Source organism: Excalfactoria chinensis, chromosome 1 (genome assembly GCF_039878825.1).
Source record: "Excalfactoria chinensis isolate bCotChi1 chromosome 1, bCotChi1.hap2, whole genome shotgun sequence".
NCBI lineage: Eukaryota > Metazoa > Chordata > Aves > Galliformes > Phasianidae > Excalfactoria > Excalfactoria chinensis.
In genome coordinates this window covers 77,730,625-77,744,589 of record NC_092825.1, presented here as the reverse complement: position 1 = coordinate 77,744,589, position 13,965 = coordinate 77,730,625, and positions in this window count along the sequence as shown.

The window sequence follows — 13,965 nt, the reverse complement described above, 5'->3', positions numbered from 1 at the left end:
TTCCTATCCCCAGACTCAAAACTTGTATGATTGATTTTATTCAATTTGCATCTGGTTTTGTGTTTAGGCAGAAACACCCTCAGATACTCAGCTTACACAGAACATACTACATTTAGGCTTTGTAAATATAATATTAACATAAGCTAGCTCACATACTCAGAAATTACCATGAGAACAAGTCGTGAAGAGTTTAGTATTCCTATTTTAGTTCATCTCAAGGCTTTAGCTTGCTGAGTTCAATAGATCCTCCAGCACAAATTGCTATGCCTTGACTAAAGGTTTGAAAGAACAGAATGGTTGGAAGGGACCTTGAAAGATCATCAAGGCCAACTGCCTGACCACTTCAGGACTAACTGAAAGCTAAGCTGCTTAATGCCCCCGAAAAAGTGGTTTGCCCCTTGACAGCCAGGGCACAATGTTGGCTCCTGCTGAGCCTGCTGTTACCATCACTCCTAAGTCTCTCCCTGCTGAGGTGCCCTCTAGCCACTCGTCTGGCATTACTGCATCCCAGGTCCAGCAACGTGCATTTTCCTTTGTGGAAAAAAGTGCCATTGATCATCACACAACTCTCCAATATACCAGAATCCCTTGAACTCTTCTCTGTACAAGGCAACTGCTCCTGCTGCCACTGCAGTTACAAATGTACTACCTTGATATACTTCACGCAACCCGCCACTTACATTTTCACATCTTCAGTTAGATTCTCAGCTGCTTGGATTATCACCTGGGGTACAAATGCTTCCTACTATGTTTTCCTGGTAATGGCAACCAACACACTAGAGTAAATAAAGTTCTTCTCAAAAATAGTTCTGTTCCCTGATGCTGAAATGCCATCTTTTCTTTTTAGTCTTTCGCTGCCAGCATTCACAGAAAGAGATAAGAAGAAGGGCAGCAGATGTAAAGAAGCTTCAGATCCATCTAAAGGTGTTGCTTGCCTCTGTTTGCCATTTGCAAGTTTCTGTGCAATATACTCCTATGAGTGATGGTAGAAGAAAAACACAAGGAACAAGCAAAGCACTGTCAAGAGAGAACAGGTTTGGTAGATTTGTATGTTTTAAGGCCAGAACAGAGGTTGAAACAATTCCCTCTAGCCTTCTATATATCACAGGGCTTTAATCTTCACCCCGTTTTCCTTGTACTTGCTCAGTTACTGTTATCTGACTAATTCATCCTTTTTTTATTATTATTTTAAGCAAGGTATCCAGTCTTAGCTTGAATATGATGAAGAGTTACTACGTCCTAAAGGAGTTTGTTCCAGTACTCGATCACCTTCACTGTTGAAAGGTTGGGCCTAATTTCTCATTTGAATTTGTCTGACATCAGTTTCTGTGCCTTGGTCCTTACTATGCCTTTCTCCACTAGATTAAAGCATTTTGTAGCACATACACTTTTTTCCTTTATGAAGATATTTATGCCCTGTAATCAAGACCCATTTCAATCTTTTCAAATAAAGAAAACAGACTGGTCTTGTAGTCTCACTGCAAGTCACTTTCACCACCCCATGAAGTCACATTGAATGCTCTTTTTGTGTGCCAATTTAATACAAAACACACTCTGAAAAATCTGGATACTAGAAAAGGACTTACAGCATCAGAAATGGACCCACTAATGCCATGTGAGAGAGAAAACCAGTTCTCACCACAGTTCATTGCTGTGGTGTTCATAGATCTACGGTCATTAACACCCTTTTTTTACTACCACACTGTTTGGAAACCTAAGCTGCACTTGTGCAATACCTTACTCCTCTTTTCAAGACACAGTCCTTCTGCTAGCTGAAAACACAATTTGCTACTCTATCTCCCTAAATATCTGAATTAATTTTGGGTGTCCTACACATCTTGGCAAGAAAGGATGCAGCCTTTAAATAACCCATGCACGAGGTTTTTACTGTCATCTTTTTGTTTCCATCTGCTAATCTTTGTGCCATCCGCTCTTTTTTTTCCTTCCCCCCCAATCAGCATACTTATTCCCAGATCACTGATAAAAACGCTGAATAAAGTGGGGCTTTGTACTGTCTTCCCAGAAGCTACTCAGGAATGCTCCCATTTGATGATTCCCTATTGACAACTGCTTTGTGAGATCTATCGTTTAGCTTTCTCTCAAGTCACTTAATCTCTGCTTTATTGGTAATTGCACAGTGTTAACATTTTATCAGAATGCCATGAGGTATTATATCATGTTACAAAAATCCAAGTATGAAGTCATTTTCATGAACCAGACTCCTAATACCACAGAGAAGAGCAGATTTGTTTGAAAAAGCCTATTTTCCTTAAATCTGTGTTGACTAGCGCTAATGACATTCTTACCTCTAATTCTTCTGCTGCTGGATTCTATATCATCATTTCCACTTTTATTCTGGAGCAACGTCAAAATAACTGCCCTATTGCTATTTCAAGTCATCCTGGTTGTTTTGCTTCAAATCCAGCACATTAACATTCTTCTAATATTACTGTTATTCTCCCACAAAGATTTAAAATTAACATCTGTGAGCTGGAGATCACCTCAATCAACTCTTGTGAGCTCTGTGGCGCAATTTACCAGAGCCTGTGGATTTCAAATGTCTACCCTTATTAAGCATCGCCTAACATCCATCATAACTATTAATGAAGTGAAAAATGCCTTGTCAACTTCATAAACAGAGGAACAGTTACCAGGTCTGGTAATTGCAGACTAAACTACCTGCAACAGCTTCTGAGCAATATTCCACATTTGGGACTTCAGCACACTCCAGTAATTTCCCTTCACACCTCGGAAACACCCCATATGGAACATCCAGGAAGGAGCTGGCTTTACACGAACACGATGCAGATTTCTTTCACACTTCATTAAAAGGCATGCAAATGAAGGAGCTGCTGAGTTTCAATCCAGTGGTGAACACAAGTGACTGTTGAACATGGGCAAAAAGAATGTCTCCCTCTGAAACACCTGCTTCTCCCATCCCTGCAAAGCATACCATCAACCTGGCAAACCATCACTCTCTTCCAACTCAGGCACTGAATTGTTCCTTCAGACCCCTTCCCAGGTCCTTGCATAGAAACTTGAAGGCTGCTGCTAGAAAATGTCTAAGGCACAAATTCCTGACCCTTTCTCCCTGCAGCTAAAACAGCTGTCCAGGCTCATGTTTGCTTGCCTTTTCATTACTACAACATCCTTTTTTCAGGCCTTACTACTGCAAACCTGCCATGCTCAAATCAGTGCAGAAAGACAAAGGTCCCAGTCCCTTCCTGTTGTCTACAGCATGTTGTATTCTCACCCTGTTTCTTCCAGCTCCTCCTCTATTTAAGGAGACACAAACTGTCCATTTTCACTGTCAAGGTTTTATGGCTTACCCTTACCCAAGCATCACCTCTGGATCCCTAACAAAAGGTTAGCTCCCATGTCTGATGGGCAGCATTACCCAACTTGAAATGTTTCCAACAGCACTTTTGAGCTTTCTCCTCTAAACTTTTACTAAGCTGCTTCATTGTCCTGCTTAAAGCTCTGTGCTGATGTCGCAGTGCTCATAATGATGACAGCCAGGCTTGAGGTGCTCAACATACCTCTCTCACACTGAGCAGTAATGCTAGCTCTTATTCTTTCCACCATTCTCATCTGTGGATGGCTGTATCTCTTGCCTTACATATATAGTCAAGGCTTTTTTATGAAGGCATAATGACCACCAGTTGAAAGTCTCAGACAGTCAACACTGACATCTCTACTGACATTTCAATTGCTTTACATTCATTCAGATGAGCTCACAGGGGAGCAGCCAATAACACTGTTTTCTGGTGTGACTGGGGCAGTCAGACTGCATCAATATTCATAAGATAAACAGTGCCTTGGGGTGGTCCTGGAAACAGTAAAATAATCAGTCGCACTGTTGGACAGCCAGCACAGCCCCAGCTTAGCTTGGGAAGTACTCTCACAAGAAACTGAGGTACAACTTGGAAACTAGAGCATTCTTGAGACTATTCTCCACCTGCAGTCTGCATCCAGCCACCCGGCTTTCAACGGAAAGAGCACGATTAATGCAGACATACTCTCCTGTGTTGTTCCCCTAGGCTGTGTTTACAGGTATGACATGACTATCAAAACTTATTTTTTGACTTATCAATAACTGTGGAAAGTTAAGAGCAGTTCCACGCAGGGCATCACTGCAACTGCTACTTTTTTTCCTCTCTCACTACGTAGTGACAAAAGTCACATCTTAAACATTATAATCAAGTGCTTTATCCCACCAATCAAGTCAGTTATGCCAAACCTATTTTCACCAATGAAAGGGAATTATGTCTCCTTATTGCCCCCAACCCTAGGTGTTCACAGGGAAATAATATCTTTCCTAGACTCTATTTGCTACACTGGTTCAATTTGCTTGAAACATCCTGACCCTGAATTCTTATTGCAGCTGCGGTCATAGCAGCATGGAGTATCCTCAACCATACAGAAGAATTGCTGGGTACAAAAAGGAGTCCAAAGCAACTGTTGTTCTTGACTTCGGGAGCAGATGTATCACGCTATTGCGCACAACAGTTGAGAGAAACCTCAGGACTGCCCTGAATTTTGTCTAGACTATTACAACAATCTTTCAAGGCTATTATGTGGGAAGGATATATCTAGAAATAGAGATGCTCCAGAGTTCTGTCTGTCCTATATCCTAATACCCTATCAGTTGTATCAAACTGGTACTAAACCAATTAAAGATCATCCTAAGCTGATTACCCCTAAAATGTAGTTTTAAAAACACCACAGGTGACATTTGTCATGGGAAGGGGGGAAGCACAGCATCCTACTGCAATGAGCTAATATCTCCCAGTTTGCTGTTGTAACATATGCAATAGCAGCAGAGCAGCAAGGTCCCAGGCTGCAGCAAGCAAACACTTGCCCAAACACAACAGCCATAAGCACAAAAACAAAGGAAAGACACTATTTATCCTCATAATATTTCAGGTACACAGAGATCTCCAATAAGATGTCCTTGCCTCCCCCTGCCCCCTGCCAGCCCTTAAATGAGGTCTGGAAAGGGGTAGATCCTGGCTCCAACCCCTATAGTCAATCAGGTACACTGCATGCACCTGAGCTCCTTAGGGTTGGCCCTGCCTTCCTACCATGTGCTCAATCACTGGTTCAATCCATGACTTAGCATTTCCACCACAGAGGTAAGTTTGAGAATGGTAAGGGGAGATGAAAAGCACACATAGATGTGAGTCATGACAAAAGTATGCCGTCCCACTGAGGCAGATTTTACTCAACAAAAAGCTCTTAATGTGACAACAGCCCTCTCAGAAGCAATTCAGTCACAGAGGTGTTTCTGCTGAGACAAATCCTGAAGCCAAAATTTCAAGTCAAGGCAACCCATAGTATCTAACACCTCTCTACATGCAGCTTGCTGTTTCCCCACTAGAAACCCTGGAATCTCTAAATGCACGTAGCCCACTGACAGCTCCAGCTAATCTCTTAGCTGTCACCTCACTTAAAGATGCTCTCATGGCCTCACAAAGAAAAGATACTCTTTAACAGCCTCAAGCACACAAATAAAACATCATTTTGTTTTTGCCTCTCAAAAGGCTCTTCAAGAACTGCGATTCCTTGAAGTGCATGTTCAAAACAGAAATATCTAGCCCAAGATCAACAAGGGAAGAATCAGGAGACCAGAAAATAAAAACGGCTCTTAGGCAGAGAAGAGCCCTAACAGTAAAAGAGCCTGGATGGATTTAATAAGGGAATGTGAGCATTAGAGGCTCTCAAAAGATCCCAGTTTCTGGCTTGAACAAAGGCAGCTTTTGACCTTTGGTATAATGCAGTAGCAGTCCTCAATGATCTCTACTTAGTCCCTCCCAAGACAGTAGCAGCTGATGAACCAATGCTCTACTTCTGCCTGCTCAGCACTTGAAAATAAAACTCATTCTGGGCATACGGGCTAGGTTTTGTTTTGACTCTGACAGCTCAATCAGGGTAATGGAAGGATTTTACTGTATTGTTGAAAACAAACAAACAAACTTCCTTTCAAACAACAGTACATATTATTTTCCTGCAAAGAAAAGAGAACTTGTAGCAAAGCGTTTGCTTGATAGGCCTGGATAGACTGTGGACAAGATAGGCATGGCATGGGCTAGAGCCACGCAATGTGGTGTCCCCCTGCAAGCCATGGTCTGATTCTCTCACTGTGCTTTACAGCTCTAACCTGCCTGAAGCGGAGACGAATTCTCTTAATCTCATCCCTACAAAACTTGTGTTCTCACCAGGGAGTGCGGACTCATGCAATCCTTTCCTATCACAGTTTGCAAAGGCTGTACAGAGACCTGCTCGTCTTATCTCAGATACCAAGACTTCAGCTTTATGCACTGCAGCCTACAGACACCTTTTCTTCTCATTAACAAGCCCCTGTCAATCTAGAAACTCAGGTGCAAAGATCAATAATTATAAGAAATGATGTGCTTCTTTTTTGACATAAAACAGCCAGCAGGAGCTATGTGTGGTAGGTCATGACACCGGTCACAGTCGTTGTCCATAGCAAAATAGCTGTCAACCCAGTTCTGCAACTTTGCATCTCTGACATCAAGTGTGGAGAATAGAAAGAGAGATTCTGATAAGTGATCGTGGAGAGCTAAGGAAAGAACAACAAAATCTTGTAAATTCCTTACTTGAGAGCTAACCTCTTCTGTGGAGAACAGAAAATGCTGAGCTAATGATTTTAGGATAGATTTTTTTTCACCTTTAATTATGCATCGTCAGTGACAAGCTCATGTGGAGCTAAAAGCAAGATCCGGACATGAAGCTAATTTTTGGAGCTATTGGCTGTTCACTGCCAGGAATAAAAATGATTCCTTGTCTTCCTAGATTTGGTTTAAGGAGCAAAACCTCTTTGTCTCTCCGTCCATATTAGCCGCCTACAGACAGCCCCATTTTCCATTTTTGCATTTAATTATGCCTTCCTATGTGAACTACTTTACATTTGTGCTTATTGAATCTCAGCTTATTGATTTCAGCTCACTTCTTGAATTCATCATAGTCAGTCTCTGGGCTAATCCTATTCTCCGATGCATTGGCGATTGCTTCCAGCTTTGTTTTGCATATGAATTTGATTAGCATACTCTCCATTCCAGTCTCCAGTGAAAATGTTAATGAAAACACTGAGTGGTATTAGATGGAGTTCACATGCATGCAGGACTCTGCACCATTGCCTCAACTGATTCTAAGCATTTATTAATACTCAATACTCAGTACAGCCAGCCAGCCCACACTTGGTTAACTGTATGCAGTAAATCCGTTGAGTATGTACTCCACAAGAACACTCATAGGCCTAGGTCAAATAGAAGGAGAAGTCAAGTCAATAGCATTTGATTTAGGAAAGTACATGAGGTTGAGGCTGAATCAGAGTTTGAATTCAAGTCCCTGAAATTTCAGCTTCGAAAGACAGACTCACTCACATTTCTGCAAAGATTAGTCGTCCCAGGTTTAATTCCTCTGGTGTGGCTCTTGCCAAACACCTTTAAAGGAGGCCAAATGGCAAAGTAGGCTGGTTCTGGTCTGGATCTAGCTTTCCAAAAAACTGAAGGATTTAGGACTCAAAGAGTAGATCGTATCCATCTCTCATCAAATATTTAATTGCAGTCGAGGCATATTGACTGTTAACATATTATAATTTGCCTAAAGACAAACTAGGATTTCCCATCTTTACTGTGGAATCAAAAGGAGCATAAATGCCTCTGTTTTTAATCCATAATGCCTCATTTTTTCTGTTTCTAACGTTTACTGTAATTCTCGTCTTTTCTCCTGCCGATCCAAGCCTTCATTGCTCTTAGTGTACCTCTCACGCTGGCTCTTTGGACAATGCAGCAGTGGCCAGGAAAGAACACTAATCATTAGTTTCCAAAGTCACATGCATCTAAGCAGGTTAATTTTCATTACCAGCAGCGTGTGATGGGATCTGTGATTCTGTAAAATGATTTATCTCTGTGGGAGTTTCACAACTGGCTGGAAACAAGCTGAACTGGGACAAAGGTGCTATGAAGTTGGTTCTACTTGAAGAAAGGGCCTTTTTGACCTAGGATGTGAGAGAGGCCTGCTCCAGCTTGAGTTGCCCTGAAACCAGATGTAGGCAGTGCATCCAAGTATAAGACATCCCTGTATCAATTGCCTGTTCTTATAATCCATTCTAGCAAAGTTAGGACTGCAACCTGTTTTTGGCCTTCTCATTTGTTCTCTCTCTCTGCGGCAAATTCCGTATTCGTATTTAACTTACAAATCTATTATTAAAAATTTAACATATCTATATATAAACAGTGAGTATTTATAGAATGCCTTCTAGTTAAGAGCTCAGGTATCAACCTTTTTGCCTCCTTGTGTGATGAAAACTTCTCATTAGGGCAACTCCACTGACAGTGGCAATAGATCCTTCTGCATGTCGAAGGGCTAACAGCAGCAGGTCTTCTCCAGCACCAGTAGGTTCAGAAGGCCTGTGCAATGCCACTGGTTCCTCTTTATTTGCAGCAGAAGTGAAGGAAAAACACATTATTTGCTTCATTTTAACATTTCAGCATAATCAGAAAAGGCAAATGCACTAAGGATGTCATTCAGTCAGAAACCATGGAAGAGATGTTTAGCATCGTGTTGAGTACACAAGAGCAGGTGTTAACTTGTAAGAGCCCCGTTCTCCAAAGGAACAGATGGTCTAGAATATGCTTGTCCTTTCTCATTTTTCAGCTGCCCCATCCAGTACTATTGACTGCTTTCTGCATCTTCTCTGCAACACCCTTAAGCCCAGTAGGCAATTCTCTAAGCTGCTACAGAGAGGCTTTTATTGCTCTTTCATTTAAGGGACTTTGTATGACCCTGTTTATAACATACTGATGTTCTGAATAGGATTGTGAGGGAAAGAAAAGCTATTGTCTGAATTGCACAGAGTAGAAATGAAAGTACAGATGACGCTTCTGAAAAGACTTAAATGATGTCTAATGACGGGGGTAATCACAAAGCAGGGTTCTCAAAGGCACATGAATATCTGATCCTCCATGGTTTAATTGAAAGGTGAGCAACCTAATTTTTTCTTCTTTTAAGCATCACACTACATCTCTACCTGCATCATGAAATATCTGAATACCTTTGAAAATCTAGCCCTTGGCCTCTCTCCTATTTCAAGAAAGAAGACTAGGCAACTAGAAGCATAAATCAAAAGGCTCCTCAACATAAAAATCTGTTCTGAAGAACGAGTGTGAGCTCAGATGCCACATTTGCCTTATTCAAAAATACTACCATGTTTTGCCTGGAAATTTCGGAGCTATCAACGGATCTGTAGGATCAGCAGCCACTTTGGAACACTCCATTCCTGTTCCCGATGGACATAAGAGCTGGATACAATCGGTGCTGTACAGATTATGCTTTAACAAGGGCTGAAAGCTTCACATTTTCTTAATGAGAATTGGAGTTAAATTGAAAACTACAGGCTTCATTTAAACAAGAACAGTGTGAATCTGGCAGAATTCAAACCCAACTGCAACTGAAATATTGACCTATATAAAAGTCAAGCACAGAATAAGAACATGACTGGAAGGCATTCCTGCAAGATACAACCAGCTTTAACTGAACTGAGTCATGTGCAGAAACAGTAGCTTCATATTTGCAAACATTACGCACTTAGCAGTGCACAGAACTCTACCCTTACTGTCTTATACTAAGCACAATAAATATCAATTTAAATATGTAACAAAAGGAATAAATAAATCAAACTGCTTAACACAGGTGGAACCGTAGATAACCGAAATTTTAGATGTGCCGCCCTTTAGTTATCCTTCCGCAAAGAAATGAGCTGGAGAAGGAATAGAACAGGCTATGAGCAGCCTCTAATTCACTGCTACGGAATTAAAATAAAATTGCCTGGCATCTCATCAATTGAGCTTGGAAATCCAGGACAATCCCTCGCCATCACTTGGCACGTGTCCTTGGCTTCCACCACCCTTCTGTGCTATTCCAAGCTCTGCAGCACAATGCGGTTTCTACTGAAACAAACAAGTTGGTGAGACCGAAGGTGGAAAAGGAAAAAAGTCTATCATCAAGTAGCATGTCTTAGAATTTAAAAATGTCTCCCTGCTTGTTCACTTCTCTAATGCTGTGTGGGCTCCACACTCAGTGTACTGATGAGCTTATTTCCCTTCTCACTATCCTCTTAACCATCCACTGGGAAGGATTCCTTACAGGTACCCAGCACAGGAACTGTTTTGTAGTTCTCCATTTCTACCTCTCCCAGTCTGCTTGCCCCTTTCTTTCACTATCAATCTGTACAACCAGCAGCATCATTTTGGTGTGTTGCTTCACATGGTAAAAAAACATGTTTCATGCCTGTATGTTTAACCTCTGGAAGCATTTCCTGCAATCACACTTTGAAGGGTGTGTGGGGTTCATTTTTTAGATCATTCCCCATATGGATGAGATGTATTTAGTGGTTATACTATGCAGACTCCTGGTAGGTCTTTCCAAACTCTTTCCTAACCCAGTTAGTGGAATCAGTCTGCATACCTGGGGAAGGAAGGCAGCTGCATCTTTTATGCTGGAAAGAAAGCAGCATTGCATTTTCAATAATTTCTTTGTTGCTTTAACATGAAAAGAATAGACTGGATAGAATGGGTCAATTTTGAGGCTACTCCTCTATAAAGAGAAGGTTTTTAAATACATCTGTCCGAGTGTCGAGTGACGAGAGCAATTTTCTGGCTATTGATCTCTTCCCAGCATAATTTCTTTGTGATTATTTTCCCTCTCCATTCCTGCTTCATCGCTTCTCCATAAGGACCTTCCAAAGCACTGATGATCTGTCCCCCTCTTCCATCACATGTGCTTCAGCCTACCTTCTGTAATTGCAGAAACAATCCTCTGTGAATAACATAAGTTTGGAGACAGACTTAGGGAAAGAATTTAAGAAGTTTTTATGTGCACTATTCATTTTCCACTTCCCCAGCCATAAAGGAAACAACCATCCCAAATTCATGCTGCTAAAACTTTTAGATCCCACTATGAGTGTATCCGATAAAGGCATGTGACGTGAGTTTCACACAGCACCAATCTGTTCCAATCATTCCCAACAACTGCACTAAAACAGCGACGACAGCTATAACCCCACAAATGCTCATAGGGATGCTGCTCTCAAGACACAGTCACCTGCTAAAGATGGAAAGAAGATCACCTTAAAGGGCACAGGAAACTCAGGGAAAGATTGACCTTATGAAGAGCTAAGGTAAACTTTCCTGTCATTGAAAAAAATAATTTCAGAATGAACCTCAAGACTATACCTTCTCTAGATCCAATCCCTGCTCACTGCAAGACAGACCAGGTAGTTGTGCTGCCTGCTCCCAAGCTAGCTTGCTGCAGCTGGTCCCAAAAGCCCCACACACAGACAACTCCAGAACTTACAGAATACCTCTGCTAGTGCTGCACCCCCTTCCCAGTGAACGGCTTGTCCTTATGTCCCATCCAAATCTTTGAAGCCCCAGCTTGTGGCTGCTGCTCCTCATTTTACTGTCATTATTTATTAGACCTTGGTCACAGAGCAGATTCACATTATCTTGGGATGTACAAGTTCAAAACCAGGAATTACGAGCAGGAATGGCTAAGCCTCTAAGAGGCCTAGGATAAAAATCACACTGCTTTGCTTAGCGTTGCTAGCAACTACTTTAAGTGGCTTTCTCTTCTACACTCTGACTTTCCTGAGTAATGCTCCTTTACATTTCCCTTCCTATACAGTGCAGGAAAAGCACATGAGCACTTCACTTAGACCTATAATATCTCCAGATGCAAGCCATCTGGAGATAAGATTGCCCATTACATAGGAAACCACATCATCACATAGCCTTGCTGTGCCTAAGTTATCCTCCATGCTGAGCCATTACAGCTTCATGCACTGCACATCTCCACTGGTGCGTCCATAGGAGCTCTTGTACACAGTTGTCTTCAGTAATACAGGTACAAAAAAATTACCTTAGTATATTGCCCCTTTAAAACATAGAGCCCACATTTCTGTGTGCACTAAACACCACCCATTTGGCACTACAAGGGCCACATAAACGGATGATGACAGTGAGCCATCCACCCCAGTAACCCCACTCCCCCAATGGAAGTGATGCCAGCAGCACATTGCCATGTCAGTCACTTCTCAGTCAGATGCAGCAAAAGAAATGAAGAGCAAAGAGAATGAAATGGAGTCGAGACACAACGCACGAGTTCAGGTCTCAATCCATTCTTTATGGAAGTTCAGTGGGAAAGAATTGGCTAACGGCCTATTTGCAGTTCAAACCCCAAACAGTCTGGCAATTAGCATGTCTATGGGAAGATGCGCAGAGCTCAGGCATAAAATACAGGGCAGGTGATAGCATGTCAAGAAATCTTATTTGATACAGATTAAAATTACTGAAATATAGGGAATTATGGAAAACTACTATCATTTTGCAATTAAGATTAGGACTTTAAAAGGATTCGCATGCTTTGTAACAAGCAAGACCGGCAATAACTAACAGCCACCTACTGAGATGGAGCTATTAACATGCAAATGATCGTTATTCTGGCCAATGTATTTTTTTACAGTAAACACGGCATTTATGCAGATTTCAAAGAAGTTTTTTTTTGAAACAAGGTATACACCGATAAAGAGATGGGAGTGGGAATACTGTTTGTTTACTCAGGAAAACAGTTTTATTTGATACAAAAGGAAACCAAGAAACACAATTACTGAGCCGGGGCTGGAACAGACATGGTGTGGGATTCCAGCAAACCTCCCTGACAACATGATTACAAAGAAGAGCAAGCTTCAGGGCCAGAATGTTAATGTAAGAAATGCAAACCTTTATTTTACAATTTAGACGGAGGAAAGAGGATGCTACTGAGTTGAAGGTAGGAAATAGGAAGAGATAGGGATTTTTTTTAAGCCAAGAGTGACTTTCTCTGCTATCAATAAGGGTATTGTTAACAACTTCATTTCAGGGGAGCGTTGGTTCCTTCACAGTGTATGCATCTTGACAAATTATTTTAATTTGTCCATTCTTACAGATGGGGGGGGAAAGGAACACTGAGCTCCGGTGGGAGGCAAAAATGAGCTCATTCAGAGTACACACAGAATGGGAGGGTACACAAGACCATCTTGCCACTGTGTCATCAGGACCTTGGCAAAGGTCCATGAGGAAGCAGAGTAAATAAGGACAGCAGCTAACAAAACTGATGAATGGAAGGGAGAGTGTTATGTTACTATGGAATAAAAAAACACAAAACAAAACCAACTACCTTTAAATAAGATATAGGAAAATGCGCTCTGCGCAGCATAGATCTGTATGTCAGAAAAAAAGATTATTTACAGTTGAATTTCACTGCAACTTACTTTCACATACATAGAGTTTGAGGCCTTTAGGATCTCAAGCATCAGGGAAGTTATCCACATTCTAGAAGTCTAGCAGGCAGAATTGCCAGAGGTCCAGGAAGTATCTTTTGTGACTCAAGTAGGAGTGCTTTGTTTTAAAATCACTTCAACTAGCCATGCCGGAGAGCCTTTAAGAGATACTGCCACGTATAGCTTTCACCTACATGGTAGAAATGGGGTGAGAGTGACAGCCACAAACCGCGAGAGGTGGGGAAGGGTTATATCAATTTCCCACTCAGCAGGCTGCATTCATATCACAGTACTGAGTAATCCAAAATAAGGGAATCTTAAAAGAAGCTGATTTTGCAAATGTAGTTATAATTCCATATTACAAAGTGCACATTAAGGTGTTTTTTTTTTTCTTTTTTTCAGCTTTGCAAAGGATGTTTCTCCAAAATTGCTAAGGCAAAGAACATCACTGAAAGAAAGGAAGAAAGAAAGAAAGAAAAGCCACCCACTTGCCGATAAGAGAAAAATAAAATAAACAGCACGGTCAATGGGAGCAGAATCAGCTGTACCAAAGCCCATGAATGGACGTTTTACACTATTGCCTTTTCACTGGGAACAATGGAGGTTTCATTTATCTACTTAAT